The sequence below is a fragment of the Nicotiana tabacum genome, chromosome 3 (assembly GCF_000715075.1).
Source record: "Nicotiana tabacum cultivar K326 chromosome 3, ASM71507v2, whole genome shotgun sequence".
Lineage (NCBI taxonomy): Eukaryota > Viridiplantae > Streptophyta > Magnoliopsida > Solanales > Solanaceae > Nicotiana > Nicotiana tabacum.
The window spans coordinates 69,872,494-69,900,418 of NC_134082.1; positions in this window are offsets into that span (position 1 = coordinate 69,872,494).

Here is a 27,925-nt window from a genome sequence, read left to right on the forward strand (position 1 = left end):
GAACATAGCCAACAATCTATAATGCATCTCCCCAAAAGGAAATAGGCAACTTTGCGTGCGCCATAATCAACCTAACCATTTCACGAAGCATTTTATTTCTTCTCTCTGCAATAACATTTTGTTGTGGACTATTAGGAATAGTCAATTGATGAACATTTCTTTTTTAATCAAAGAACTCATTGATTAAGACGAAAATTATTCACGGTCATGATCAATTCTCAATACTTATATTGATTTGTCTAATTGATTTCAATCATGCTCACATATTTCTTAAAACAACTTATTGCCACAGATTTATGAGAAATCAGAACGACATGATCGAAATGAGTAAAATTATTAGTGAAAGTGATAAAATAAGAAGCTACATGCCTTGCCTTAACATTCATAGCACCACAAATATCTGAATGAACTAATTACAATTGAAATTCTACCCTGGTGCCTTTTCCAAATGGTTTTCTTGTAGCTTTTCCTGCTATACAATGCTCCATGTTGACATATCCTATGTTAAATATTAGCGAGATAACCTTCTTTTGCTAGTCTTTTTATATGATGTTGGCCAATATGACTAAGTCTAGAATGCCATACATTTATATCATCATTATAATACGAAGAGGCAAACATGGGAAAATTGTCACAACCCCAAACACCCCGGTTGTGATGGCGCCTATCATAGTACTAGGTCAGCCGAAACAACGCCAACAATATAAAGGTCTTTTTATAAATTCATTTTCTAATCAGATATAATATCAAATATTTCATTTTAATATATATCAAAAATACGCGAAAAAACAAATATGTAAGTACATCAACCCAGCCCGATCCTGATGTCACTGGTCATGAGCCACTAAATACAACCCATTATTGTCTGCTTAATACAAGATAAGACTGAAAGATAAAATATTAAGGATATGAAGGAGAAAGGAAGGTCTGCCAACGTCGTGCAGCTACCTTGCAAATCTCCGGATAATACTCTGAAGGCAACGATCAGCTCTCACTTGGAGGCTCTGGCACCTGGATCTGCACACAAGGTGCATGGAATAACGTGAGTACACCAACTCAGTAAGTAACTAAAGTAAATAAAGGCGGAGTGCAGTGACGAGCATTTAAAATCATATACATACTCTAACACAAATCTCAATAGCAATATCAAAGTTAAAATCTGTAGTTCAATTACTGAATATCTCGTAAAAACTCCAGTTTTAATGGAAGTTCTTTAAAAATATTTGTTCAACATTTTTCGATAGAGGCTCAGTATAAAAGAAGAGTGAAAATAGAAATTTCATAAACAAGCCCCTCGGGCAAAGTATCACTCATAAGTATAGCCCCTCGGGAAAGTATCTCAGTCACTCGTGACTTAGCTCTCATCAATCAGTACTCACACTCAGCACTCCCGCTCAATAGATATCTCATAATAATAACTGATGCGGTGTGCATCTCGATTCATAAATCACACTGGGTACTCGCGCTCACTAGGGGTGTTCAGACTCCGGAGAGGCTTCTACAGCCCAAGCGCTATAACAAGCCATCTCGTGGCATAATCAATTAGGCCCTCGGCCTCACATAACAAGCTATATATAGTTGCGGTGTGTAGCCCGATCTATAAATGTAAATAATCCTCACCATCAGGTCCTCGACCTCTCTCAGTCATTAACCTCACAGCCACAAGGGCATTTCAGTGAAAATCAGGGAACTCAGCTCAAACAGTTTTCATATATTTGAAAGTAGAGTAATGAAACTAAATAAAACAATAAACATGTAAAAATTGTGACTGAGGATATGCTTTCGAATCAAAACAGTGTGAAGAACGTAGTAAAATACCCCTAAGGGTCCAAACGGTTCGACACAAGGGCCCAAACATGGCATTCAACCCAAGTTAAGAGATTCATTTCTAAAACATATGGATATCATATAAAGTTTATCAAAATATGCAACTCTACAGCCACCACGGGACGGATCAAGTCACAATCCCTATGGGTGCACGCCCACACGCCCGTCACCTAGCATGTGCATCACTTCATTTATCAAAACAGTACAAAATTCTGGGGTTTCATACCCTCAGGTTTAGATTTACAATCATTACTTACCTCAAACCGGACGAAAATCTACTCCGCAATACCCTTGCCTCTCGACTCGGACCTAAATCATCCCGAATTTATCCAAAATCAGAATCATAACATCAATACAAGCCAAAAGGACAAAGCCCACGCAAAAATTATCAAATTAAACTCAAAATCCTAAAATTGGTCAAACCCGACTCCCAGGCCCACGTCTCGGAATTTGATAAAAATCACAACACTAGAATCATTATCCTCTCACGAGTCTATACATACCAAAAACATCAAAACCGGACCTCATATATCTTCTCAAATTCCCAATTTTAACTCTCCAATTTCAAACCCTAATTTCCCAATTTTCACCCCTAATCTCTTCAATTTCCATGTTTAATCAACTGAAATTCACCATATATATGTGTATTAAGTTCAAAAATCTTGCCTCAACAAGAATCCCCTTGATTTCCCCTTCAAAACCCTCCAAAAGCGCCAATCCCATCTCAAAAATGTTGGAAATGGGCACAAATTCGCGAAGGGATACTTATATAGTTTCTGCCCAGTAATTTCCGCACCTGCGGTTAAATTAACCGCATCTGCGATTTTTTATTAGTTCCTCAGACACCGCACTTACGACCCAGGTCTCGCACCTGCGGGCTCGCTGATGCGGTCCAGACCTTGTTCCTGCGATTCTTTCTGCTTCTGCAATCTACTTTCCACTTCTGCGGCTCGCACCTGTGGTCCCCAATCCGCAGGTGCGGTTATGACAGAAAACAGCAGCTGAAGTTGATCAACTTCAATTCTAAACTTTCCGATAACCTTCAGAATTCATCCCGAAGCCCCCGGGGCCTCAACCAAAAATACAAACAAGTCACATATCATCATTCAAACTCATACCAACCCTCAGAACACTCAAAACAACATCGAAACACCAAATCACCCTCAGATTCAAGCCTTAGGATTTCCAAACTTCCAAATTTCGCAACCGATCCAAAATCCTATCAAACCTCAACCGAATGACCTGAAATTTTGCACACACATTACAATTGACACATCAGACCTACTCCAATTTCTGAAATTTCATTCCGACCTCGATATCAAGATTTCCACTGCCGATCGAAAAATGCCAAATTTCCAATTTTGCCAATTCAAGCCTAAATCTACCACGGACCTCCAAATGACATTCCGAACAAGCTTATAAGTCCAAACTTCACCTAACAAAGCTATACAAACTATCAGAATTCACACCCGAGAACTTTCACACATAAGTCAACATCCAATTGACATTTTCAACTCAAACTTCCAAATAAGATACTAAGTGTCTCATTTCACAGCATGACTATTCCGAACACCAAACGACCAACACGATATGATGAAACACAGCTAAACAACACATAAAGAAGCAAAAATGGGGAGAACAGGAATGCGACTCATGAAACGGCCGGTCGGGTGAGGCAGCCGAGTTGTGCTTCGCGTTCGTGATGATGCTTCCACGTTCGCGAAGGTGTGGACCCTTTAGCCTTCACATTTGCAACATGGTCATCGCGTTCGCCTAGGTTCTGCCAGTGTAAGTTATGTGTTCGCAAGTGGACCTTCGTGTTCACGAAGGAGGAAAGTTGGCCAGTGATTTTTGTGCATCGCGTTTGCGAAGAAGAACGCATCTCGGCAGAAACTAATTCCAAAATCGAGGGTTTGAGTTCATAATTCAAAAACTGGATTAAGAGCTCGGTAGGAAGCAAAATTTGGAGAAATTTTCGGAGGAAGTTTATGGAAAATGATTTCTAACTCCATTTTGCCTATAACCCATTAATCTAAACATGATTTTATCATCTACTTTCGGATTTGGGGTGAAGAATTGGGGAAAATTTGAGAAAATTTATTAGGCCTAATTTTGGAATTTTGATCGAGATTTTGGTATCCGATTAGAGTGATTTTGGTATGGTTAGACTCGTGAGTGAATGAGTGTTCATAATTCTTAATTTTTACCCGATTCCGAGACATGGGCCCGGGGAGGATTTTTGGGTGTTTTTCTATTTTCTTACCTTAGCTTCGATTCATTAAGCTAAACTCGTTGTTGTAGTTATATTTACATTATGATATTGATTTGATTAGATTTGGGTCACTCAGAGTTGGATACTTGTGGCAAGAGCGTGAGTTCAGATTGATTTTGAGCTGGTTAGAGGTAAGTGGCTTATCTAACCTTGTGTGGGGAAACTCCCCTGAGGATTTTGGTACTGTGGTTATATAAGTGCTGTGTACGTGAGGTGACGATTGCATACACATGATAATTGTTAAAAAATCCCGTTTTCATTAAGTAAATATCTATGTTTTTATTGTAATTGAGCAGTACTTGTACTCGAAGCCTCCTGTTTAGCATAGGAAAAGCATGTTTATGTGACCTAGTTGTCTTACCTATTTTGACTACTTACGTGGATTATGTGCAACATATTTAGAGTATAAATTCCTATTTATTTTTGAATAAAACTGTAGGTTTCCTTCTTATGACTGTTGTGTGTTTACTTTGGGACTACGAATCAGTATTCCGGGAAATTACCCTGCATTTTTACTTTGGGACTACGAATTGATATTCCGGGAGATCCCCCTTACACATTTATATTTGGGACTACAGGAAGACATCCATGGAGATTTCCCCTATATTGGATATTTAATTTGGGACTACGGATTGGAATTCCGGGATATTCCCCTGTATATTCACGATTCAGACTACGAGACGATATCCCGATCTCTACACATTTACGTTTATGACTATAGGACGATATCCTGGGAGATCCCCTATTGCTATTTCTATGTACTGAGTTCTATTCCTTCTGTGACTTTATTCTTTATCGACTGTTAGTATTCTAATTATATTGTCTCATTTCATATTGTTTTACCTTGTTTTATGTATATAACCAGTAGGGTCCTGACCTTCCTCATCACTACTCAACCGAGGTTAGGCTTGGCACTTACTAGGTACCGCTGTGATATACTCATGCCCTTTACTGCATATGTTTTTCGTGTGTAGATCCAGGTTCTTTAGCTCAACCATTCTATCAATGAGGCGGGCGATATCAAAGACTTCGAGGTACATCTTCCGCATCCGCAAACCTAGAAGTCCCTCTCTATTCTCTCCTATAGCTTTAGACTTCCTGTATTTACTTTTGATTAGACATTCTGGAGTAAGAACACTATGTAGTTTTCTATAGCTTATGATTTTATGAGATTCCTGGTTTTGAGAGTTGATTCAGTATTGAGAGTATGTATTGTATATGCCTAGAAAAATTTTTAGAATCTTTTATTATGTTTTATCCGTAACTTGCCAGTTTCTTATTTCATTTCCTTTTTTCGCAATTTGTTAGGCTTACCTAGTCGTAGAGACTAGGTGCCGTCACAATAGTTCACGGAGGGAGAACTTGGGTTGTAACAAGTTGGTATCAGAGCTCTAGGTTCATAGGAGTCATGAATCACAAGCTGGTTTATTAGAGTCTCACGAATCGATACGGAGACGTCTGTACTTATCTATGAGAGGTTGTGTAACTATTAGGAAAAATTTCACTTCATTTGATTTCCTTGTCGAGCGATATTTTTGATATCAAAACTCTAAACCTTTGTCTTCTATTATCTCACATATGGTGAGGACACGTGCTGCCGAAGATGACTAGGCACTCGTGCTCCCTGATAGAGCTACCAGATGTCGGGGTCGAGGTAGAGGCCGAGGACGCGCATGTAGTGCAGCAAAAGCACCCATGCGAGCTGTCACAAATGAGCCACTAACAGCTCTAGGATAGAGATTCTGGAGCGCAAGTAGGAGCGGATCACCATGGACTTCGTAGTTGGACTCCCACGGACTTTGAGGAAGTTCGATGCCATTTGGGTGATTATGGATCGGCTGACCAAGTATGCGCATTTTATTCCTGTGTGTACTACCTATTCTTCGGAGCGGTTGTTGGAGATTTATATCCGGGAGATTGTGCGTCTGTATGGTATTCCAGTTTCCATAATTTTAGATAGAGGTGCTCAGTTCACATCACGGTTTTGGAGGGCGGTACAACATAAGTTGGGTTCTCGGGTGAAGTTGATCATAGTATTTCACCGCCAGACGGACATACAGTCCGAGCGCACTATTCAGATTCTTGAGGATATGCTCCGTGCATGTGTAATAGAGTTTGGAGGTTCTTCGGATCAGTTCTTGCCACTGGCAAAGTTTTTCTACAACAACAGTTATCAATCCAGCATTCAGATGGCATCGTATGAGGCTTTTTATGGTAGGCAGTGTAAATCCTCAGTGGGCTGGTTCGAGCCGGGCAAGGGTAGATTATTGGGCATAGACTTGGTTCAGGACGCTTTGGAGAAGGTTAAGGTGATTCAGAATGGACACCGCACAGCCCAATCCAGATAGAAGAGTTATGCAGAAAGGAAGGTTCGTGATGTTTCCTATATGGTTGGAGATCGAGTTTTTCTTCAAGTTTCGCTTATGAAGGGCGTTATGAGATTTGGGAAAAAAAGGGAAATTGAGTCCGAGGTTGTGTACGGCGAAATCAGGGGGACCGATTTCTCATTGGTAAAGTACTTTAGGAGATCACCTCGGAGGCTCGAGACCTCAAGCCAGGTACTTCCCTTAAGATCTGTCAACACCCGACCCGGGGATAATGTTGACCGAGACCCCGACGAGCATGGGAGGCTTCCGAAGAATGCATCTGGGGCCGGTTAAGTATACTAGCGCAGTCTAATGTTGGTCTACGTCTACATTACGAAGCTATTTAGCTGTCCCATCCCGCTTCCTTTACCATTTAACGTATCTTGTACTATGTTTGGATTCCACCCTCTTATAAAAGGGGAATCATTGGCACTCTATAAGCAAGTTGCTCCAACTATTCTACATAAGATCAATAATATCTCTCTCTCTCTTTTCTCTCTAAATTACACGCTCGAGACTACCTCTCTCATTTATTGCTTTCATACTTGTTTTTCATTTATTGCTTGATATTGGCCATACAAAGCCTCCTTTAATTATATACTAACTGTTAGTCCCTTCCCCATTACCCCCGATAGCTCGAGCCCAAGCCCAGGCATCGACCTCGAGGCCCCTCATCGGTCGGTTCAATGCCCCAATAACAAGCCCCTCAGTTTGATTATAACTATGTTTTAGTTTGTATTTCGTCGTTAAACTTCACATATCTAGCATCAAACTGCCTTAACAACTAGCATAAAAATAGATTACATATTTTTAGAGTCCCATCAACAAATTTAATTGTTATTACCATTTTCACGGTAAACAATTTGGCACCCACCGTGAGGCTAAAAATAATAGTGATTATTTTCTTGTTGGTTTCATTATACAAACGCAAGTTATCTTTCACACATTTTCTTGTCCAAGATCTTCAATTTTAGGCCAAAATGTCTGGCTTAGTGAACAGAGTCGAGAACGACAACCTCGAAAACCACAAAGAAAATGGTGTGGTTATTCCAGTTGTTGGCATGCCACCGCAGAATCCCGATAACGCACCTGGACCGATCCTAGTGGATGCAGATTCGCAAGACACGTGGTAGGTTGACGAAACCTCACACACAGATAGAAGTATATGACACGACGACCAACAGGAAGCCCAAAAAACCCCAGCCCGGGAAGAACATGAAGTCAGTCTTCATGTTATTTTTGAAATGTTGCAGGCACGACAGTTGGCTATCGCTCAGCTGCAAAGCCACCCAAGAACCCCCAGCACAGCGGCACTAGAGACGGCTCCTCCCGCCGAGCGAGTACTCGAAAGGTCAAGAAACAACGGATCAGTGGCTGATCCTGCCATCGTGGAAATGCTGGAAGACCTCACCAAAAGGATTGAGTCAGGCGAGAAAACAATAGCAGCCAACGATAAGAAGGTCGAAACTTAAAACTTCAGAGTCGACCAAATCCCGGGCGCGCCCCCGATCCTCAAGGGTATGGATTCGAAGAAGTTCATGCAAAGGCCGTTCCCCAAAAAAGCGACTCCGAAACCCATTCCAAAGAAGTTTAGAATGCCAGAACTCCCTAAGTACAATAGACCACACACCCCAATGAACACGTTACTGCCTACACTCACGCGGTAAAGGGCAATGATATAAAAAATGATGAGATCGAGTCCGTCTTACTGAAGAAGTTCAGAGAAACGCTTTTGAAGGGGGACATGGTGTGGAATCGAAACCTAGCTCCCAACCCCATAGATTCATTTACCATGCCAGCATATTCCATCATAAAGACACACGCCGGTGCCATCAATGTATCGACAAGGAAGTCCGACGTACTCAAGATTAAGCAGAAGGAGAATGAAATGTTGCGAGAATTCATATCTCATTTCCAAACAGAACGAATGCAACTACCCCCTTTGTCCGGTGATTGGGCGGTGCAGACCTTCACTCAAGGCCTGAATGAACGAAGATCGGTGGCTTCAGAACAGTTGAAACAGAACTTGATCGAGCATCTAGCTACAACCTGGTCGGATGCCCACAACCGGTACCAGTCTCAAATCAGGGTCGAGGATGACTAGCCGAAATCCCCCTCGGGCTCATTTTACCCAAGCAGGATCCTTCCAAAGAAACTGAAACCAAACAAAGAAAGATACTGGCAGTACGCCGAAGATCGGAGAAATGCTCCGAGATGCAACTTGCATCGCAATTGTCGGAGAATAGATCGAGTACAATACCCTTGAGGGTTCATCAATAAGGCCCGATTCGACGGAAACACGAGGCCAACGGGGGTGCCTCACCCATCAGAATAAAACTTCAACATCGCTGTATCGGACATCGTGTTTACCGTTAGTAGAACCGAGAACACCAAATGCCCAGGCCTAATCAGTCGGATCCTTCCCAGAGGAATCACAACTTGGCATGTGAACTTCATAATACGCACGGCCATAGGACCGAATATTTCCACCAGCTCTGAAATAAAATAGTCAAGCTACTCAATAAAGGTCACCGCCGAGAATTTTCGGGCAATCGGGCTCAAGTTCGGTTCCAAGAAAGAAAAGTGGCCAAGAAGGACGAATTAAATGGGAAACGACATGTTATCACGATATTGGAGGTGCGTCGATACTCCTCGGGAACTTGTGAAGAGGAGGATGAAAATATCCATCATTAGAGAAAGTCAAACCCAGGAATACGTACCCAGAGGTGCCCCCATATTCAACAGGAAAAGCTCCAAAACCTCGCCCCAACTTCATAAGAACACACTGGTAACCTCTTTCTTCATTCATCCATTTCGAATAAAGCGTGCGCTCGTGAATCCAAGTAGCTCGACTAACACTAAAAGGTGGAGAGTGACAAAGCAGCTCAGACTGTTAGACCAAATCATGCCCGCTTCTCGAATCCTTGATGGATTCAACACGACGATCGAAACAACAAAAGGAGAGATCATTCACTCAGCCAGCATGACCGGCGCAAACCAGAACGCCATATCCCATGTCATCAAAGGAGACGCGAGGCATAAACGCCTTATTCGGACGGTCGCAGACATACCACATGAGAGCGGTACCATCCCCCTTCTTCAAACGATGGAATCCACAGCAAAGAATGGAATTAAAACAGTCTAAGGTGAACAACAAGCATTAAGGGAAGTGTTCGAGTTATGTAACGTAGCGCCTGTACCGATACTTCCACCCTCGAAAGGGTCAAAGGATAATTGAACTACGTCTTCAGCTAAGCCCAATTAAACACAGTGGAGGACCATATCGGGTCCTCGTGCCAAATAGTAGGAACACATCAGGCCTCGAAACATCGCCTGTGCACCCCACGGTAAGGTAAGACCACCTCCCTATTTTATATTCTACACTAACACCTATGCAGGCACCTGGTCGGGGCGGTCAGAAATGCTGACCCAACCCAAAGATGTCAAGGCTTTGGTGTCCATTGCATTCTTTACCTTCGGCCGAGCTTTTATTCCGAAAAGGGTTTTCACCAGTAAGGTTTTTAACAAGGCAACATCCATGCGCTGCCTAAGGAGGACCCAACAAGATTACAAGGTTTCTTTTGTAATTAACCCTGTACCAGGAAACGACAAACGAGGTTCCAATAAGAAAATGATATATCAGACCAAATGGTCGAACGAGCCGTATTAATGTAAGCCAGGCTTATGACAACAAAAAATATGTACTTATGCAAAGAAATCAAAGAATATCTTTCACCAAAAGTATCTCATACTCCGAAGAAAATTCAGCATGTTCACAGCAAGGATCCCTCCATCGAGTACATCCCGAAATACTCGGAGACTTGCGTCAATAATTTGATACTCACATGGCCTCAGGATCGGAACTTCATACTCATAAGCCCTCTGTGAGGCAATTCTAAGCTCATGAGCAACGACCTTCGAGCCTAAGCAAGCTCGATGACTCGGAGACTGTCGCCAATCGCCACTTACTAAAAAACCCGAGGCCGTAAGACTCTAAACGAGCAAACTCGGTTTGGCAAGATCCATTTTACATAGCAACAAAAACTGTAAGACCTCAATAGGCATGAAAAAGCTGTTAGACCTCAACAAGCATAAAAACGTGTAAGACCTCAACATGCATGAAAATTTTGTAAGACCTTACTACAGGCATAAAACTCGATCCCTAAGTTTAGGCTACATGTTGCATTTGTAAGACTCCCGAAAGGGCATACTCTTGATGTATAGGCCTAAACTACCACACTCGGGATCAAAAATGGCTCCAACCAAACACAAATGACTACGGTCAATATGGTTGCACCAGCCAAATTAATGCGACTCGGGGATGCCCGACTGTCCCTATAAAATCACAAGTCATTACTTTGAATGTACTTTAAAAGGAACCGATTAAACAGGCTACCCTCGACAGGCAAACGAGCTTTGACCATGTCAGCTCCAAATCACAAGGCTTCGAGCTACTCATCCTATGATCTAAACCTTCCGAGGTGCTCGAACATCGCCACAAATAACGTGAAATCGAGGTTCTTTCTGAACCGACAACGGGTCAGGCAAAATCATTTCAAAAAGTACTTAACGAGAGGAATACAAAGCCTACATATAAACAAAGGAAAAAGTGTAAGAGCCATCGTCGCCAGCCAAACGAGCCTCAGGGCCCCACACTAAAAGGTCGCAATGACCAAAAGCGTAAGAGCCATTGTCGCCAACCAAAAATTTGAAAACTTGAGGGTCTAAGTGAGCTCGAGTCGTAACCTGATTCGGAGACCGGATCGAAAATAGTTAACTATACATGCCTAAGGGCATAGCGTAAGAGCCATCATTGCCAGCTTTACGAACTTCAGATCCATATGCATAAAAGGTCGCTTCGACCCAAGGCGTAAGAGCCATTGTCGTCAGCCCACAAAAGAAAACTTGAGGGTCAAGTGAGCTTGAGTCGCAACCCGACTTGGAGACTAAACCCAAAATAGTTATAATACAAATGCCCAAAGGCAAGGCATACGAGCCATTGTCACCCGCCCATGCATACACAAAAGCTTGAGGTCAAATAGGCTCGAGTCAAAACTCGACTCGGAGACGGAACCCTAAACAATCGAGCAAAGAATAAGAGCTCTAACGCCAACTTACACTTAAGGCCGCATCAACCGAATATGTAAGAGCCCCCGGGCATGCCTGATGAGCCCTAGAGCCACATTACGAATCTATGGATTCTCACCAACTCCAAAACCAGTCCACCTGATCAGAAGCGAAGCAAAAAGGTATATATAAGAAATAACGCTTCAGGTTCTCTTCTATTTTACATACATGAAAAGGTGCATCCTCCATCTATAGACGCGCTCTGGAAATATCACAAACAAGATGGCAGAGTATACGCCCTACCCCTGAGAGCCACAGCCTACTAGCCTCATCTTCACTCTCCTCGGCGTCGGCCAGGAATGACCGAGCATCACGCTCACCCGCCCTCGCTCGCGCCAGCTCTTCCAGGAAAACAAAACCCCTGGTGCCGATCTTCTCGAGAATCCTTCTTCGGGATCTACAACGAGCAAACTCTTTGATCCTCTCTTCACGATCGAAGACCCTCTTCAATTAGGCTTGGGCATCGGTATCATCCTTCAAATGAATCGCCATCCCCTAGTCAGCCTAAGTATGGCTCAGTGCTACGTCAACCCGAGCATCAACAATCTCAGCCCCGACCTTCGAAAATTCGGGTCCAAGCTTCGTCATCATTTACACTTAAACTTAGGCGTTGTCACGAACCAAGCGATGTTGGGCCTCTAAGGCAGGAACTTTAGCCAATAAGCCTTTTCTCTTCCAAAGCTTGAGCATGCGCCTGAGCCCTTGGCTCGCCACAGTCATCCCTGACTCGGTCGTCTTCACCTCTAAGGCGCTCCAGAGCCTCCATCTTTTTCTACAACTTGGATAGGTGAAAAATTAACCCAAAAGGTTAAAAATCAAAATGCATACCCGCCCTAGACGAAAAATTACCTGCCCCATCAAGTAGCTCTCCTAATTCGAGCTCCAGTACGCCTCATATCTCCAGTGAATCAACTCAACTTCCTTCTTCTCGCAAAGGAGCCTAAGGGACATACCATCATCCAGAGCCTTCCAAAGCCTAGCTCCACAACAAAGCAGTCCGGACTCAAGCTTGTCGGAGGCCTACAGAAGAAAACTCAGTAAGAAGTATAAGGTGATAGCAAGGAAGGAACAGTGCAACGCTCACCATGCACTTTGCTTCCCATCTGTCCTGGGACAAAGCTCGCCACTCGCGCTCCTCAAAGGACGAGTGGGATACCAAATCCTCGGGCCAAGCCTGGAAGGTCAAGGATGTCACCCGACACCCTTAGAACCACTACAAAAGAAGGAAGGAAGAAACAACTACTAAATCTGCTCTCGCCATAGGCAGAACTGGTAAAGCACGGGGCGCACCACCTGAGAGTATAACTCTATTGTCCAATAAATAATACGGGCTCCTAAGGTATAATGCTAGACGTCAACAGCTGGGCAAAGAGACTTGTCCATACCCGGTCTCTGTTGTCCTCAACGATAGGAACAAATGGCGTAATCAATTGACACCATGAAGTCAGCAGACCTTGATGATCCCGAAGACCGGGGGCAAAACTCTCTCCTCCTTGTCGGATAAACCCCGACATAGCTGCCATAGCGGTCGCAAAGTTGAATAACTAAAAGGCAAAAAGATGTGCAAGTGTTCTAATGCTGGAATACCAAAAACATGGCGCGGAAAGAAAATGGCAACTGCTTAAAGTGAGGCAACCCCTGAGAAGGTGGAAACAACCTCATATTGTATGTGGGAAAGGTGGCGATGATTCGCCTACGTCAAAACCGGTTAAGAACGCTAACCGATAACATCCTCTCTAGTCCTGAGGCGGTACCCAACCTCGAGGGCTTCCGTCAAGGTAAGGTTATGCTCCAGGGAGCCAACAATGCCTTTTCTAACACAAGGGTGGCACCCGACTTCGAGGATCTCCATTAAAGGGAACCAGGCTCTGAAAAAATGAGCATTTTTTGAACATCACCCGTGTGGACCTGGCTCTGGGTGCCGTCCAAGGTCGGACAAAACCTCTTTCAAAATCTATCTACAACACCATAAGGCTATTCACACTAAAAGCATTTCCGAGTGGTCCGAGTGCGAGCAAGTCTTCGCACAGAGACTGCTTTCAGGAGATCAAAAGTAGCCCCCGCCCACGGGTCCCTAAGCAAACTTCTTCTCAAAGGTTATTATGGAACTCAATAGGTAAGTCACGACTCCAAGGCCCAAAGCATTATTCTCATCTTTGCACGAAGTGAGGGTCCCGACGGCCCGAGTTTATCGGCCTTATTCGGGTTCAATCCAAGGATTCACAAAAGACCCTACATGAAGCCGTTTTTATCAACCGAAGGCTAGAAGGAATACTCGTATCCGGGTTCAGTATTAGCAATAACAAACAGGATCGTGCATTCGGAGTCTCCGCAAACATAGAGAAATACGACAAGTATCAAAGGCAGGAGTCATAAAAATATCTTTCTATTCATAAACATTTACTTTCAACGACCCTTGCATGGTCCTTACATATGATTACAAAAGCTCGTAGGGGATCCTTACACAGTAACAAAGATGCGGAAGGGTGTACATATAACAAAAGCCTAAGAATCTAGCCTATTCCCAAAAGTGCGTACTCAATAACGACATTTTCGGTATCATCTCCTCGGGCGTGTGACCTCAAAGACAATATCTTCTAAGCCCAATCCCCTCGGGAGTCTCATCTCGACCTTCCAGAATGGAATCTTCAAAAGGGAAGATATAGAAGAGGAAAGCGATGAAGAAGAGCAAAGTGACGGAGGAGAAGCCGAAAGGAGACAAGAAGTGGCTGGGTGAAAAATCTGGCTAGAATGAACTCAGCCGGTATTAACATTATAAAGCCACTTCTTGAGACGTTGCCTCGGCATGGGAGGCGACTGCTAGTAGAAAGTGTTGCCATACCCTAAGGAATCCAAAGGGGGAGCAATGTGCCAAGCTGAGGAAGAAGGGTAAGCAGCGGTGTATAATCCGAGCCCCCTCTTGACCAGCGGTGTATAGTCCAAATACTTCTTCGAGTTGGAGGAAATAGGTCCTCTGCTGCATCGCCCTGAGCTAGCATAGACAACAACAACAATAATAACATCAAGGCAGCACAACTTCGTCCGACTAGAGAAGGTCTGGGAGATAGGTCGTAGCATGCGTGATGTTGCCATAAAATCTTGAGGCCACAGGCCTCAAACATAGTAAAACAACAAAGAATAAACATAGCAAGAAAATAGGAAAGGATAGATATCAGAGGATGCTAGGATAAAAAAACTGTTTACAAAAAGGCCCATTTATAGAAGAGAAAGGGAAAAATAACTGACGATGCCATTATCGCCCTCGAAAAATGTAACGACAAGAGCATTCAATGCTTTCATAGGAGATGAATCAATGGCAACATTATGACCCCTAAGAACAAGAAATCACGGCATGTCAAAATGGCCCTGAAAAAGTGAAACGGTAAAACATTTCGGCACTCATAAAGGATTGAGTCATCAGCGCAACGTTATTATGGGAGCCCATAGAGTGGGATGTCAAAATTTTTTCTTATCGCTTCTCTCTAAGAAACACGGAGACTATCTATGTATGGTGAAATCAGGGGGACCGATTTTTTGTTGGTAAAGTACTTTAGGAGATCACCTCGGAGGTTCGAGACCTCGAGCCGGGTACTTCCCTCAAGATCTGTCGACACCCAGCCCGAGGATAATGTTGGCCGAGACCCCGACGAGCATGGTAGGCTTCCAAAGTATGCATCTGGGGCTATTTATGTCTACCAGGGCAGTCTAACGCTGGTCTACATCTACATCGTGAAGCTAGTTAGTTGTCCCATCCCGCTTCCTTTATCATTTAACGTATCTTGTACTAAGTTTAGATTGCCCCCTCTTATAAAAGGGGAATCATTGGCACTCTATAAGAAAGTTTCTCCAACTATTCTAGATAAGATTAATAATATCTCTCTCTCTTTTCTCTCTCACTTACACGTTCGAGACTACCTCTCTCATTTATTGCTTTTATACGTGTTCTTCATTTATTGCTTGATATTGGCCATAAAGAGCCTCCTTTAATTATATCCTAACTGTTAGTCCCTTCCCGATTACACCCGATAGCTCGAGCCCCAGCCCAGGCATCAACCTCGAGGCCTTTCATTGGTCGGTATGAGGCCCAAATAACAAGCCCCTCGGTTTGATTATAACTCTATTTTCGTTCGTATTTTATCGCTAAACTTCACATATCTAGCGTCAAACTACTGTAATAACTAGCATAAAAATAGATCACGTATTTTTAGAGTTTCATCAAGAAATTTAATTATTATTACCATTTTCACGGTAAATAGCGGTTTATTGGTCCTTTTGAGGTATTATGACGTGTTGGGGAGGTTGATTATAAGATTGCCTTACCTCCCAGCTTGGCAGGAGTTCATCCGGTATTTCATGTTTTGATGCTCTGGAAGTAGCACGGTGATCCTTCACACGTGTTGGATTTCAGTTCAGTCCAATTGGACAAGGATCTATCTTATGTTGAGGAGCCAAGGGCAATATTGGACAGGCAGGTTTGAAAGTTGAGGTCAAAGAACATTGCATTAGTGAAGGTTCAGTGACGGGATCAGCCAGTCGAGGAGGCAACTTAGGAGATCAAGCAGGATATGTACAGTCCTTACCCTCATATTTTCACCACTTCAAGTATGTCTCTATGCTCGTTCAAGGACGAACAAATGTTTTAAGAGGGGGATGATGTAACGACCCCGCGGTCGTTTTGAGAATTAATGCCTCGATCCCCTATTAACTACTTTTTCCGTGTTTGTTTCTGCTATTGTAAGTTGCCGGGAAGATTTGTTTTGAGTTTCGGAGTGTTTTGGATGCTTAGTCCCTAAATGAGAGCTTAAGCATTAGAATTAGGACCATAGTCAGAACAGTGTGAAGACCGCCTCATAATGGAATTCAGTCAATTACATTAGCTCTGTTGGGTAATTTCGGGCTTAGGGGTGTATTCGTATTGTGTTTTGGAGGTCTGTAGCTTACTTAGGCTTCAAATGCCGAAAGATGAATTTTTAAAGTTTCCGGATCGATAGTGAGTATTGATATAAGGGTCGGAATTCGATTCCGAAAGTTGGAATAGCTCTGTAGTATTAAATTTGACTTGTGTGCAAAATTTGGGGTCAATCGGACATGGTTTGGTTGGTTTCGGCATCGGTTGTAGAATTCTTGAGATTTCAAGTTCATTAGGCTTGGATTGGAGGGTGAATCGTGGTTTTAACGTTGTTTGATTTGATCCGAGGGTTTGACTAAGTTTGTATGATATTTTAGGATTGGTTGGCATGTTTGGTTGAGGTCTTGGGGGCCTCGTGTGTGTTTCGGATGTTCAACGGGTCATTTTTGGACTTAGAGAAGTGGGAAATTTTCTGTTGTTGTGTTACAGAGAAAACCTTCATCGCGTTTGCGATGGGTGTCTCGCATTTGCGTAGAGTATCTGGGTGAGGAAACTAAGTTGTGCTTCGCATTCGCGAAGGTGTGGACCCTTTAGCCTTCATGTTTGGGACATGGTCCTTGCGTTCGTGTAGGGTCCGCCAGTGTATGCTAGGTATTCGCGAGTGGACCCTCGCGTTCGCGAAAGAGGTAAGCTGGCCAGTGATTTTTTGTGCATTGTGTTCGCGAAGAAGAACGCGTCTGTGCAGAATTTAAATTCCAAAATCGAGGGTTTGAGTTCATTAATTAAAAATTAGATTGAAAGCTCGGTAGGAAGTAAAATTTGGAAAGATTTTCGGAGGACGTTTGTGGGTAATGATTCATAACTCCTTTTTGCCTATAATCTATTAATCTAAACATGAATTCATCATCTAATTTCGGATTTGGGGTGAAGAATTGGGGAAAAGTTGAGAAAAGTTCTTAGGCCTAATTTTGGGATTTTGATCGAGATTTTGGTATTGGATTTGAGTGATTTTGGTATGGTTAGACTCGTGAGTGAATGAGTGTTCATAATATGTAACCTTTACCCGATTTTGAGATGTGGGCCCGAGGAAGATTTTTGGGCGCTTTCCTATTTTCTTACCTTAGCTTCGATTCTTTTAGCTAAACTTGTTGTTTATTGTTATATTTACATTATGATATTGATTTGATTAGATTTGGGCCACTCGGAGTTGGATACTCGTGGCAACAATGCAATTTTGGATTGATTTTGAGCTGGTTCGAGGTAAGTGGCTTGCCTAATCTTGTGTGGGGGAACTCCCCTTAGGATTTTGGTACTGTTGTTATATGAGTGTCGTGTACGTGAGGTGACGAGTACGTACACATGCTAATTACTGAAAAATTCCGTTTTCATTAAGTAAGTATCTGTATTTTTCTTGTAATTGAGCAATACTTGTACTTGAAGCCTCCTGTTTAGCTTATGAAAAACATGCTTATGTGACCTAGTTGTCTTACCTGTTTTGACTGCTTGCGTGGTTTCTGTGCAGCATGTTTAGAGTAGAAATTCCTGTTTATTTTTGAATAAATTTGTAGGTTTCCTTCTTATGATTGTTGTGTGTTTACTTTGGGACTACAGATTGGTATTTCAGGAGATCCCCCTACATGTTTACTTTGGGAATACAAATTGATATTCCGGGATATCCCCCTGTACATTTATATTTGGTACTACGGGACGACATCTCGGGAGATTTCTCCAATACTGGATATTTACTTTGGGACTACGGATTGGTATTATGAGAGATTCCCCTGCATATTTATGATTCGGACTATAGGACGATATCCCTGGAGATCCTCTGCACATTTACGTTTGGGACTACAGGATGATATTCTCGGAGATCCCCTGTTGCTATTTCTGTGTACTGAGTTATATTCTTTCTATGACATTATTCTTTATTGACTGTTAGTATTCTTATTATACTGTCTCATTTCATACCGTTTTACCTAGTTTTATGTATATAACCAGTAGGGCCCTGACCTTCGTCGTCACTACTCGACCGATGTTAGGCTTGGTACTTACTGGGTACCGTTGTGGTGTACTTATGCCCTTTCCTATACATGTTTTTCTTGTGCAGATCCAGGTTCTTCAGCTCTGCCATTCTATTAGTGAGACGAGTGATATCAGAGACTTCGAGGTACATCTGCCGCGTTCGCAGACCTAGAAGTCCATCTCTCCCCTTTAGCTTTAGACTTCTTGTATTTACTTTTGATTAGACATTCTGGAGTTAGAACACTAATCAATTTTCTATAGCTTGTGATTTCATGAGATTCTGTGTTTTGGGAGTTGATTCAGCATTGAGAGTATGTATTGTATATGTCGAGCGGCATTTTTAGACACTTTTATTATGTTTTATCCGTAACTTGCTAGTTTCGTATTTTATTTTCTTTTTCCGTAATTTGTTAGGCTTACCTAGTCGTAGAAACTAGGTGCCGCCACGACAGTTCACAGAGGGAGAACTTGGGTCGTGACATCTAAGGACAGTGAGTTACATAGACATATTCTCCGGACTATATAATAAATATTTATTTGAAAAATATCACATAAAATAATTAATATGGAATTAAATTTTTATAATGTTATTACATATGAAAAATAATATATTCTGATGTTCAAATATTAAATAATAAATATAAAAAAATCAGGAATTTAATTTCAATAAAAATCACGAAAACAAAATTCGAGGTGGGCACTCGCCCAAACACTCTCGCAGGTGAGAGTGGGCTTCGTCTAAATTGGGCGACCAATCTTCTTCCCAGTTCAGGCATGATCCAAGCTATGAAAACGAGGTCTATTGAGAACCAGAATAAATTTTCTCTATTTTTTGGCTATTTTGATCCAATTAAAACACAAAGTATTATCGTAAACGTGTTTTATGATTGCTTTCAAGCAACTATTGCTGAAGAAATCACCAAAAATTCGTCAAAGTAGTAAAGTCTTTGGACGAAATTTGTTCAAGATTTTGCCCAAAAATAATATTTTTGGCTAAAATTCTTCATCTAAAATACTGATTAAAGTCTTAAACGTATTTAAGACTTATTTGGATCACTAATTTCAAGAAAAAACATTCAAAAACTAATCTGTATGACCAAAAATTAATTAGGTTTTTTCTAAATAAACCCACCCAAATCTTTGATCATAATCACATTTGACTATATGATTTTGCTCAAAAATAAGTAAAATATTACCCAGCTTGATTTACATAAAAATGCATAAAACATGGAGTATTGAATTTTTAGGATTAAACTCGTTTTTATGAAACCCTATGATTTAAAATCTCAATTACTTACAAATTGTAGTGCCAAATTTTATGTCGTACATATAGTTAGAAAGCGCTCGGCAAGATCTTTATAATTCTTAGGTTTTACACGCAAAACAAACATTTTTGAACATAAAATAATGCAAGCAAGATAAAGATTTAACATGTAAAAATTCTAGATTTCATATACTATGCAAAAAAAAATTACACAAGCAGAAAACAAGACCTTGGCTCTGATACTATCACGACCCTAAACCCGGACCCGATCGTGATGGAGCCTCTCGTGAAGACAAGGCCAGTCGACACACTTCCAATTCATTTAAGCAATTATAATGATAAATATTAAGACATTAACATAATAAATTCCCCAAAACAAGGTGAATACTACAGTTGCAGAATAGACATAGACCGACATCGGGGTGTCACCAGTCATGAGCATCTATAATAATACTACAAGTCTGAAAGAGTCTACTCAACTATTACATAATTAAAATAGAAGGAAATAAGATAGAGGGAGAAGCACTGGGTTGCGAACCGCCGGGCAGCTACCTAGTGTATCTCCAGAATCTGCTGGACAACTCTCAACCCTCGAAAGCAGGACCTGATACGCTTGAATCTACACACGGGGTGCAGGGAGTAAAGTGAGTACTCCAACTCAATGAGTACTAATAATAAATGCGGACTGAGTATTAAGAAACCACGTAAAGGCACAGCAATAGACTATAAAGAAGCAGTAAAAGCCAGTAAAAGCAATGAAATAGTGAAAAATAGGTAAAGTTACTTTAATTCAGTTAAAACTTATTTGGAATGCCTTTTAATAATTAAGCAAGTAAATGACAGGCAATTAGGAAAGATAAACACATAAAGAACCGCCCCTCTGGCACAATTCCACAGAATTAGCCCCTCGGCAACACATGGAACCATACCAGCCCCTCGAGCTATATCTCACATCACAATGGGTACCCGCGCTTACTGGGGGTGTGTAGACTCCTGGAGGGGCTCCTTACGGCCCAAGCATAATATCAAGCCATCTCGTGGCATAATCACATAGGTTCTCGGCCTCATATAAACACACCACCTCATGGCGTACAAATCTCAACCCCTCGGCCTCATAATCATAATTAGTGTTTCCTCACAACATAGGCTCTCGGCCTTACTCAGTTAGAATCTCACAAGTTACTCGGGCAATAGTAAAATATGGTGCTCAGCCCAAAATATTATTTAAAATATCATTTAAGTATTAAAGTGAAGTAAACATGGATGAGTTATAAAAACAGTAGAGTATAGCATGACTGAGTTCAAGTATAAAGTCAAAACAGTGAGAAAATATCAGTAAAAATCCCCTAAGGGTTCAAATAGTTGGCACGAGGTCCAAATATGGCATTCAGTCCAAAACGTGATGATAACAAATAGTTTTCAATCAAATACGCAGTAAAAAAATCATTCAGGATGGACTAAGTCACAATCCCCAACAGTGCATGACCCTACGCTCGTCATCTAGCATATGCGTCGCCTCAATATAGCACAATAATGTGTAATCCGTGGTTTCATGCCCTCAGGACAACATTTACAATCATTACTCACCAATACCCTGTCCAAATCTCTAGCTCGTGATGCCTTTGCCCCTCGAATCGGCCTCTGAATGCTCCAAATCTAACCAAAATCAGTGCAAAACAAAGCCCACTTGAAAGAAATCAATTACAACACAAATTCCAAAATTGGTCAAACCCGACCCCCGAACCCACGTCTCGGATTCCGATAAAAATCACATCAATGGATTCCTTATCACTCCCCGAGTTTATTCATACCAAAAGCATCAAAATCCAACCACAAACGACCACCCAAATCCAAAATTCTAGGTCTCCAATTACAAGCCATAGTTCTTCAATATTTTACTTAAATTTCCAAGATTAATTAGGTAGAATTCACATTAGAATCGAGTATTAAGTCCATAAATCTTAGCTCCAAGTGTTACCCCTTGAATCCCTCTTCAATCCTATTCAAAAAGCTCCAAAATCGCTCAAAAATGGTGGAAGTTAACCCCAAAATCACGGACAAGGTGACTATTTAAACATTCTGCCCAGGCCTCAATTCCTTCTTCGCGAACGCGGTCAACGCCTCGCGTTCGCGAAGCACAATCTAACTTTGACCAAATTTCCTCTTACGTGAACGTGTCCAGTCCCTCGCGAACGCGATGGTTCCTCAGCCCGACCTTCATGAACATGCTCCACTTCTTGCGAACACGGTGAACAAATCAACCTTAAATCCAGCTGCCCAACTTCCTCTATGCAAATGCGGAGCCTCCTTCGCGAACGCGATGCACAACGACCTTAGCCCTTTGCCAATGAAAATCCTTCCTCGCGAACGTGAAGGCTAAAATCTCAGCCTCACCAGCTAACCCTTCGCGAACGCGAAGGCCTACATACGAACGCGAAGGCCATTTCTCTGCAACACTGAACAACAGTTTTCTGCACTTTTCCAAAACATGAAATTGTTCGATTGACCACCCGAAACTGACCTGAGGCCCCCTGGGACCTCAACCAAACATGCCAACATATCCCATAACATCATTCAAACATGTTCCAGCCTTCGGAACACTCAAAACAGCATCAAAACACCAAATTTACATCGGATTCAAGCCTAATAATTCCAAAATCTTCTAAATTCCGCTTTTGATAAAACAAACCAAAACAACCACATCTGAATGACCTAAATTTTTGCACACACATCCCAAATGACACAACGGAACTACTACAACTCTCAGAATTCCATTCCGACCCCTATATCAAAATGTCACATATCAACCGGAAAACGCCAAAAATCCAATTTCGTCAATCCAAGCCTAAATCTACTCCAGACCTCCAAAACACATTCTGATCATGCTCCTAAGTCCCAAATCACCTCTCAAAGCTATATGAACTATTAGAATTCACATCTGAGCCCTCTAACACATAAGTCAGCATCTGATTGACTTTTTGAATTGAAGCTTCCTCAATAGAGACTAAGTGTCTCAAACCTTACCAAATCCTTTCCGAACCCGAGCCAGCCAACTCTATCGCATATAGAACCGATAGACAAAGTAATCAGAAGCAGAAATGGGGGAAATGGAGTGGTAACTCATGAGACGTCTGGTCGGGTCGTCACAGATACCAATGATGTAATTGCTAGTTTAGGAGACTTATGGTAGTTATCTAAAGCGGATCGAGTATAACAACCTTGGTCGAATCAATGGTCATCGTGAATCCTTACGTAGGGGATGGAACCCCTATCTCCACAGCCTAAAATGTAACCCTCTTGATTTTGATGCAGAGAACAACTAACCCTAGCCCCCTTTTGTTGTGTGCATTAGTCTCCAAACACCCATAACGATATTTATATGGGCTATACCTAGGGTTAGGATTCGATTGCCTAATGGATCAGCTTATTAGTTAGCACCCCTTATCAGTGTACTAGGCTAAAAAGGCTATTTTTCCAATAAATTAAAATTGGGTCCTCAATGTTGACTTTCTCAATCACGTTAGGAGAAGTTAAGAAAAGTATTTACCAAAAAACCCCATGTTTTATTTTAGCGGTGGTTAATAAAGTTTATTTTAGCGGTGGTTCTTTCAATATTTATGACATACTTTCGTTATTAATCCATTACAGAAAGAATGACACATTTCAATACATAAAATTAATTCAACTTTATATTATTTATTTAATCCTTAATGAGAGGTTTTTATCGTCATACAAATTTAATGGCTCCACAAAATTTTCAATTTTTAAGGTTTCAAGATCACTGATAAAATCCACCATTAGAGGGTGGAGGATTGAAGCTGAGATTGAATCGAAGAATGAAGAAGAAAAAGAAGAAGATTCTGGAAAATGACCTTCAATTACAGAGAAAAAATGAAGAAGAGAATACAATGGCTTATGAGCCTTAATCACTGTACACGTGGAGTATATATAATTATCTTCTAACACTAACTAATTAACTAACTTGCTACTATACAATGTTGTCACCTAACTGACTTTGTCACCCTTGAAGCCTTCATTTGTACAACTGTCACCAGCTATCACTTTAACCATCTCAATACCTCCCTTCAAGCTAGGTGCCGTGAAGATATTAAAAATGCCTAGCTTGCACATCAGATGGTGATGTTGAACACTTCCAAGCCTTTTAGTCAACAAATATGTTGCCTACTCTTCTGTTGGAGCATACATAAGCTGAATCAATCCTTCTTGCACCTTTTTTCTTATAAAATGACAATCAATCTCTATATGTTTAGTTCGTTCATGAAATACTGGATTGCTTGCTATCTGCAATGCTGCTTTACCATCAGTGAACAATTGAATTGGAATAGGCAGTTCAACTCCTAATTACTTGAAAACTCCTAGCAGCCAGATCAATTCAGACACTGTCAGTGCCATACTCATGTACTCAGATTCTGCTAAACTTCTTGCTACTGTACTTTGCTTTTTTGACTTCCATGAGATTAAAGACTTCCCAAATTTCACCAAGTAACCTGTTACTGACTTCCTTGAATTTGGACAACTTGCCCAATCTGCATCACAATATGCTCTTAGAGTCATGTCACCATCTGCACTCATTAGAATGCCCAATCTTGGTTCATTCTTCAGGTATCTCACCAATCTATGTGTTTCCTCTAAGTGTGACTTCTTAGGAGCTTGAATGAATTGGCTTAAAGTATGTACTATGTAGGCAATATCAGGCCTAGTTAATGTCGAGTACAAAAGCTTCCCTATGAGCTTTTGATATCCTTTGACATCTGTGAGTGCTGGATCATCCTTCAAGTTACAGTGTGTATCATACTCAACTATTGTCAACTTCCTATTCTGCTACATTGGAGTGATTGCAGGTTTGGACCCTGCTAAGCCCAACTCTGCTATTAGTTCCACTCTATACTTTCTTTGACACAACAATATGCCCTTTTTGGGATATACTATCTTCAATCCCCAAGAAGTATTTCAAAAGGCCTAAATCCTTGATTCTGAATGCCTTATGAAGGATTCTCTTAGCTTCTTGAATCATATCAGCATCATTACCTGTGATAAAGAGGTCATCAACATAAACAAGGATGATGACAAGTTTAGCAGTCTTCTTCAATGTGAACAAATAATGATCGTGCTTGCTCTGTATAAAGCCTGCATTAATCAGTGCCTCAGTGAGCTTCAAATTTCACTGTCTTGATGCTTATTTGAGTCCATATAAGGATTTGTGTAGTCTGCATGCCTTGTTCCCCCCTTGACTACCAAAACCTGGTGGGAGTTGCATATAAATTTCTTGTTCAAGGTCACCTTGAAGGAAAGCATTATAGACATCCATTTGGTAGAGGTTCCACTGATTCATGGTTGTAAGAGAAATAACCACCCTAACTGTGACCATATTAACTACTAGAGAGAATGTCTCCTAGTAGTCTAGTCCATCTTGCTGACTATAATCCTTTGCCACTAATCTAGCCTTAAATCTTTCAATCTCCCCATTGGATTTATACTTGATCTTGTACACCTACCTACATCAAATAGGAACTTTTCCTTTAGGTACATCAACTACCTCCCATGTCTTGTTGAGGATAAGGGCATCAATTTCTATTTTTATCACTCGTTTAGCAAAGATGGGGAATGTGATGACCCAAAAGGTCATCACTCATTTTAAAAGTAAATTCTGTTTTTTGAGGACTTAAAAACCTCTTTTTGTCTCACCTCAATTTGTGTTTGTAGTCCAGGCGCATTTCCGGAAAGCTTTTATGTGAAATCTAATTAAAATAAGGAAATTGGCCTTTAAATGATTAAAGTTGACTTTGGTCAATATTCTTGGTAAACGGACCCGGACCTGTGATTCGATGGTCTCGTAAGGTCTGTAGTAAAATATGGTACTTGGGTGTATGCCCGGAATAAAATTCCGAGGTCCCAAGCCCGAGAAAATAATTTTTAAAGAAAATTATTTGCTATAAAATATAAAGGCTTTTAGAAGTGAATTGATGTAATTTCTTAATGATATCGGGCCTGTATCCTGGTTTCGGACACCGGTACAAGTTTAAAATAATAATTTGGTTGAATTTATGGAATTTGGTAAGAATCAGAGTTCGTTTGGTATAAAACGGACCTATAGTTGAGAAAATAGAAATTTCAATGTTCTCGAGTGATTTCATGAATTTGAGGTTTAATTAATAGTTGTTGATGCTATTTTGATGATTTGATCATACGAGAAAGTGCGTATAAAGTTTTTAATGAATGGTTGGTTTGGAGCCCCGAGGGCTAGGGTGATTTTTGGATAGGCCGCGGAGTGTTTTGAACTTAGGAGTAGCTGGTGTATTGCAGGTCTGTAGGCTTCGCAATTGTGAAGCCTAGCTCACAAATGCGAGCTCGCATTTGCGAAGAAATATTGCAATTGCAAAGATGGGCTGGCCTGGGAGACCTTCGCATTTGCGAAGCTCGATGTCACAAATGCGACTTCAGCAGGAATCGCAATTGCGAATAGTAGTTCGCATTTGCGAAGAAAGCAGGGCAGGCCTACCTTCGCATTTGCAAAGCCTGGGCTGCATTTGCGAGTTCACATTTGCGAACCTGACATCGCAAATGCGATATCCGCACCTGTGCAAATTATAACTTAGACGTAATTTCTTTATTTTTCAAACTCTCTCAAACCCTAAGCTCTCTTGGGCGATTTTCCAAAGAAATGTTCTTCTCCAAATCATTAGTAAGTCATTTCTAACTTATTTTCTTCAATCTATAACATCTTTTTACATGATTTCAATTTAAAATCAAGGGTTTTCATAGGGAAATTGGGTGTTTTTGAGTAGAACTTAGGATTTTCAAATTTTGAGAATTTGGACCTCGATTTGAGGTTCGAGTTCAAAACAAATTATATATTTGAGTTCATGGGTGAATGGGTAATTAGGTTTTGGTTCAAGCTTCGGGTTTTGACCAAGTGGGCCCGGGGTCAATTTTTGACTTTTTGGGGAAATCATTAGAAAACCTATTTTTCATGCATTAGAATTGGTTTATTTAGCATTTATTAATGTTGTTAAGTAAATTTTGGCTAGATACAAGCGGTTTGGTTGTGGAATCAAGAGGTAAAGCGATCGTTGAGGCTTGATTGTATTCGTGGCATTGAAGTAAGTGTTTGGTCTAACCTTAGCTTGAGGGAATATGATTTGTAGCCTTATTTTCTATGTGTTAATTGTTGAGCACAACGTATAGGTGTGGTGACGAGTATCTATATGTTGGTGTCAAGCATGCCCGTGAGTCTTATACTATGATTGTTGCGACTCCGTACTATATTATCCATGCTTAATATGATGATTATCAATGTGGAACAAGGCTTACGGAAGTTCTTGGTAATTGAACATTGTAGAGCATTGGCTTAAGTTGAGATTTATGCTGTAAAGTGATTGAGGAAATGAGGAGAGGTTTATGATATTGTTTTCCCTTGCCGGGATGTTATTGCTTATGATATTGTTTCCCTTGTCGGTATATTTTTGTTATACTATTATTCCCATGCCGGGATTTAATTTTGATTTTATTGATTCCCTTGTCCGAATTGCCTTGTGATTGTTGCTTGGGTAAGGAAGAGTGGAAAGGACGAAGGGTAATGACGTGCGTGATATTTGTGAGTGAGTGTTAATGCACGAAGGGTGATGTCGTGCCGATATTGTTAATGTAAAAGCACGTAAAGTAATATCGTGCCATGATATGAGTGATAACGCACGAAGTACAATGCCATGCCATGATAATGTGAGGTAAAAGAACGAAGGGTGATGTCGTGCCGAATCTATTTATTCTTATGGTGAGAATGAGAGTAAAAGCACGAAGGGTGATGTCGTGCGCTTGTTACTGTTTCCCGTGTTCTTGATCATAATTGGATTTTGGTGTTCTTTGTGCTTCTCTACTAAAATTCTGTTAGTACTTGGTATTCCCCACAGCATGTTCCCCCTCTCCATCTTTAACTGCTAGTTTCTTTCGTTATTATTTTTGTATATGATATAACTGCACAAGTTTATTTGGTAGTCTTGTCCTAGCCTCGTCACTACTTCGCCGAGGTTAGGCTCGACACTTACCAGCACATGGAGTTGGTTGTGCTGATACTACACTCTGCACTGTGTGCAGATCCCGGTGCTGGAGCATTTGGACCATAGAGAGGTTGCTACCTACAGTCCAGTGAGACCCAAGGTAGCCCTGCAGACGTCCGCAGG